Genomic DNA, 6,000 nt, shown 5'->3' on the forward strand with positions numbered 1-6,000 from the left:
GTTGTTAGAGATTACCCTGAAGTTCAATTAGCTGATGAAGAGCACACAGACAGTGAATTGGAATTATGACCAGAATGCACGGTGCTGACACTGCGCCTGAAGTGGTGTCCAGCTACAGATTTAGCTGTAGATCCCATGTAACTTATCTGTATCTCAGATTTTTTTCTCCATATAAAAGAGGTGTTTCTGGTTAGTCTAGTTGCTGGGAGTTCACAGTACATTAAAAATCATATTAAAAACTGTTATTGGTGCTGTGTGAATAAAGTTTTAACTGTTTTAGAGAAGTAATTAAGTATTTATCAACCTCAGTCACTGTTTGGAGCACGAGACTGTAGGCAAGTGAATTTAACAGGACCTACCAGAGGTCTTTACAACCTACATGAATGTATTGAGACTTTTGGATAAGACAGATTCTAGAGGTTGCTTCTGTGGGATCTGGGGGAAAGAGATTCTATCCCAAAGAGAAGGAAAAAGAAAGCTTAGATGGGAGTTGAATGATACCAGAAGAGAGGGGTAGTGGAGCCATGCCACCAGAAAGAGAAGGAGAGAGGGGTAATGGAGCCATGCCACCAGACAGAGAAGGGAGCCAAGCACAGCCTCGGGTGTTCAGCATGCTAATGGGAGGAGGTACACAGTTATCAACTGAAGATTAGCAGTCCTAACCCCAGGATAAGCCTGGGTTCTGGGGAAGCTTTGATTCCTCTGGCTGATATCATCAGTGCAGAGAAATCCCATTTGAAGGTAAATGGTCTGGTGTCGTATTGAGGGAGAGTATTGTTAAAAACTGAATGTGCTTAGGGAAAGATAGCCTCGCCCTGGGTGATGCCCAGGAACAGATATCATCAACTGAGAGGTACCCTCATGACATTGCCAAGATGCCAACAATGCAAACCAGATAAACGATAGCAAAATCTATAAGGGGAAAGAAAACCCCAGCTCATTTATGAACAGAAACATTGAAATAATATATAGTCACTTAACAGCAATTTTCAAAGCCAGGAATGCAGGGAAAGTCAGTAGTTGCTGATCAAGAGTTCTATGTCCTACAATGTTATTTTTTAAAAATTGATGTAGAAACAAAAACATTTCAAGAGCAGCACAAATCACAGCAGTTAATGACCACCAAGTCAGCACTGCAGAAGGTACTTCAAGGACTAGTATACAAAGGAATGAAAAAGTCTCAATCACCAAAATACAGGAAATAATAAAATTTAAGAGTTGAATAAAAGTGAGCAAGGAGGGAATTCATTATGTCTAAGAAGGTTACCAAGAAAACTCCTAATACTGATAGGGGATAAAGTGACAATGAACAAGAATCCAACTAGTCAGAAACGCCAACATTATAGGAATTAATGAAAAGCTTCCAATAATAGCATTAAATGTAAATGGTTCCAATTCTCCAATAAAGAGACACAGGCTAGTGGAATGGATTAAAATCTAGTTAAAAAAATATTTTACCTGACTTCTTGAGTCACTGTCTCCAGTCCTGGAGTTCACTTATTTAGCAATTTGACTGTTCAGCTTCTCTGGAAATCCTGTTTCTACTTCATGAGATCTGGGATTACAGGCAAGCACCCACCCCTACCCTGCATTTATGTGGTTGCTACAGATCTGAATTCAGTTGCTCATGGCTGTGTAGCAAATTCTTGACCCACTAAGCCTCCCTCCCCAGCCCTGATATCTGATGACTTCAGTATGTACAGAGATGAACCATCTCTGCTCTGAACTTTCATATCTTTGATCTTCTCCTTTAAAATGACTTTGTCCTCCATTTTATTATCTCTTGCAGCTGTAGCCAGTGTGAATTTCTAGTCACTTTGACTGTTTAACCCTTTCATTGATTTCTCCTCCAGAGTATAGGCAAAACAGATTTCCAAACCTTGCAGGACCCTCATTCTCCCATCCTCTATTTACCTCCTGAGCTTCCTTTGTCTGGATACACTGGTCCCTACAGTCTATGTCACTCTCCACTTCCTGCTTCACAGATCCTAGGATGTTCTCTGACCTCCATTCTCTGCCCATGCACATGCTCCTCTGGTGTTTCCCTACCTAACAAAACTATTCAGCCCAGATTATTATTTTCTTGACATGTTCTAGCTATGCCCCTCAAAGATTACCCTCAAATGGCAGCTCTGACCTTTTCCTGCGGCCGTTGCCTCTCTCACCATACTAAACAAGTTTTGAACACGGGAAATCAGTGTGTTCATCCATTGGCACAGAGAAGTATATATAGTGAGTGGTGGACCATGTATGTATGCTATGCTATGTATGCTATGACTAATTATTAGATTAGAATGAATTTTGTAAACTGTGTTGGGGCATGTACGTTTTTTCAGCCTCAAAAATAAAGTTTTGTCATTTTTCCTAGTGGAAATGACTGCTGTGTAGAGACAATTTTTAAAATAACATTCCCACAAATCTTAAAATATATATATATATATTTTACCAGTAAAGACACCTACATCCCAAGTACCAACAGATGGAACATAATGTATAAAGTAAGTAGAAGCTGAAAACAAGCTGCTGTTGACATTGCATTGTCACATTGCATTGTGACAGCTGACAAAGTAGACTTCAAACCAAAATTAGCCAGAAGAGGTTAGGAAGCCCATTGCATGTTAACAAATGGAACAGTCTTTGAAGACTCCATACCAAGCATTAATATATGTGTACCAAACACTGTGACATTCAGTTTCTTCAACCAAACACTGATTGACAAAGAAGACCAAATAGGTTCTGATATAATAATACTGGTGATTTCCGTACTCTCTCCAGTCTAGAAAAAAAACAATAAGGCTTTAAAATTTAAACTGTACCACAGATAGAATGGACTTAACAAACATCTACAGAAGACACTATATCAACAGAATACATTCTTCTCAGAAGACCATGGAACCTTCTTTAAAATAGACAATATTCTAGGCCCTGGACAAAATGCAAAATACAAAATAATACAAAATACAAAATATAAAATACAAAGTACATAATGCTCTTATTAGATCACAATGGGGTAAAGCCTGAAACAAATAGCAAGAAAAACTACAGAAACTGAAGAATACATGGAGAATGAAAAAAAAAAAAAACAAAACCAGTGGTCACTGACAAAAATCAAAGAAGCTTAGAAAGTTTTTTAAATTAAATGAAAATGAAAGCAGAAATTATCAGAACCATTTGAATATAGCTAGAACAGTTCTAAAGGAAGAGTTTATGGGTATGTGTGCCTAAATGATCAGGAAGATCTCAAATGCACATGACGCACCTCAAGGTCCTTGAAAACAAGGAGAACCCAAACCTAAAGCGTCCGATGCTCAGGAGTGAGAGAGCTCAAGAAGGAACTCACCTGCATGGCGCTTCACCTGCATGGCGCTTCACTGGCATGGCGCTTCTCCGGCAATGCACTTCTCCAGCATGGCGCTTCACCGGCATGGCGCTTCTCCGGCATGGCGCTTCTGGGAGGACCTATTAAAGGGAACCACTTCCACAGAGAGGAACCTTCATCCCTTGTGCTTTCGGACTCTTGCAAACATGAGGATTGGAATGCCTGCAAGAGGTCCTGGACTGTACCAGAACTTTGAATGTGGAAAGCCTGATGTTAGACATGGAGCAGAAATACAGGGGACTGAACTATTTTATGGCATCATGTTTTCATAGTTGACCATAGGCTATTTCTAAAGTTCTATTACAATCAGAATGTTAAAAACATAAAATAAAAAACAGCACCAATATGAACTATTTCATATTTCAGATTAATCATAGTTTATGCAGTATAATTTATCTTCAATTAATCCAGAAAGCATTTCATCAACAATTGACTTCATTTATGTATACTTTCATATTAAGGTAGATAATTAGATTTTGATTCAACATAAGGTCTGCTTTGACTATGTCATATATTGTACATTTAGATTAAGAAATGTACTTTATTATATTACTAACTTCAGTGTAGGGAACACATAAATACTGAATCATATCTGAGGTCCTATCATATGGCATTTATAGCATGAGCAATATAAAATATCATCATTTGTTGTATGAACTCTATATAATAAACTTGGTAGGTGGTCTCTCAATATCTATTTGACTACATCTACTATATCTATATATCTTTTATCTTTTATCCATGTATCTTTTATATTTTAAGCACAGTAAGTTTATATTTAAGTATTATAAAAATAGAGGTGCTATGATTTTCTTTTGTTATTAATAGGAGAGAATAAATTATATCGTTTAAAAAATGACTTATTTGGAACCGAATGTGTACTTCAGTGGTAAAGTTCTCCCCAAATCTGCATAAGGCTTGGTTTGATCTCTAGGACTACAAAACAAAAGGCAAACATCATTCCTCTGGGGGAGTCAGAGCAATGTGGGAGCTGAGTGAGATCTTCTGGTGCTCTCTCCTCACAGTAATGTCATATGAGGTGTCTATCCAGTACTTTCAGGACAGCTAAAGGAATCAGGCAGGACCACAGGCATATTGTTAGGATGATCAAGCAAGAGACACTTTGAAGTAGGCAGGAGGAAAGAGTTGCCTGCCCTACCTGTTGTCCATTCCAAGAAACTCAGCATTTAGAGATCAGACTTGATACCTGAAGAACACTGCTGGGCAGAGCCTCATGACCCATACTACCAGGGCAAGGGACTGAGCTTCTAAATCTGTGGGAACTGGAAGCCTCTACCACCCAACCTCTAGCCTCAGCAGGCAGATCAGGGAACAGGACTCCATCTGCTAGGGATGAAGCTAGTTCTTAGAGACAGGAGCCTGGTTTCTTGTACTTTAGTATCCAGTAGAGGCTGGAGGCTGGGTAGACAGGCCAGAACATACAGGAAGCTTCTGTACCAGCTCTGACATCAGGTCAAAACTTGGACACTAGTGGATGAGCCACATTTCTGCCCTGTACGTTTTGACTATTAATGGTCCAGAGGCATGGTCTCCATAATCTGGGGATAGTACAGGCAGAGTGACCATGGGACTCAGATATAACCCTTGACAGTCAAGGGACTATTTCTATCTCTTACCCTGTAACTTTTGAAAGCACAGATACTGGCTTTTTTTTATTATTATTATTGGGTATTTATTTCATTTACATTTCCAATGCTATCCCAAAAGTCCCCCACACCCTCCCACACCCATTCTCCTACCCACCCACTCCCACCTCTTGGCCCTGGTGTTCCCCTGTACTGAGGCATATAAAGTCTGCATGACCAATGGGCCTCTCTTTCCACTGATGGCCGACTAGGCCATCTTCTGATACATATGTAGCTAGAGACATGAGCTCTGGGGGTTGGGGGGAGATACTGGTTAGTTCATATTTTTGTTCCACCTATAGGGTTGCAGATCCCCCCAGCTCCCTGGGTATTTCCTCCAGCTCCTCCATTGGGGGCCCTGTGATCCATCCAATAGCTGATTGTGAGCACCCACTTCTGTGTTTGCTAGGCCCCGGCATAGTCTCACATGAGACAGCTATATCAGGGTCCTTTCAGCAAAATCTTGCTAGTGTATGCAATGGTGTCAGTGTTTGGAAGCTGATTATGGGATGGATCTCCGGGTATGGCAGCCTCTAGATGGTCCATCCTTTTGTCTCAGCTCCAAACTCTGTCTCTGTAGCTCCTTCCATGGGTGCCTTGCTCCCAATTCCAAGAAGGGGCAAAGTATCCACACATTGGTCTTTGTTCTTCTCGAGCTTCATGTGTTTCGCAAATCGTATTTTATATCTTGGGTATTCTAAGTTTCTGGGCTAATATCCATTTATCAGTGAGTACATATCATGTGAGTTCTTTTGTGATTGAGTTACCTCACTCAGGATGATGCCCTCCAGGTCCACCCATTTGCCTAGGAATTCCATAAATTCATTCTTTTTAATAGCTGAATGGATACAGAAAATGTGGTAAATTTACACAATGGAGTACTACTCAGCTATTAAACAGATACTGGCATTTTACTATTCACCTATAGATGAGTTTCTAGAGCTGCCCAGGAGGCAAGAAGGGGGAAGACATGAT

Source organism: Mus musculus, chromosome 3 (assembly GCF_000001635.26).
Source record: "Mus musculus strain C57BL/6J chromosome 3, GRCm38.p6 C57BL/6J".
NCBI classification, from domain to species: domain Eukaryota; kingdom Metazoa; phylum Chordata; class Mammalia; order Rodentia; family Muridae; genus Mus; species Mus musculus.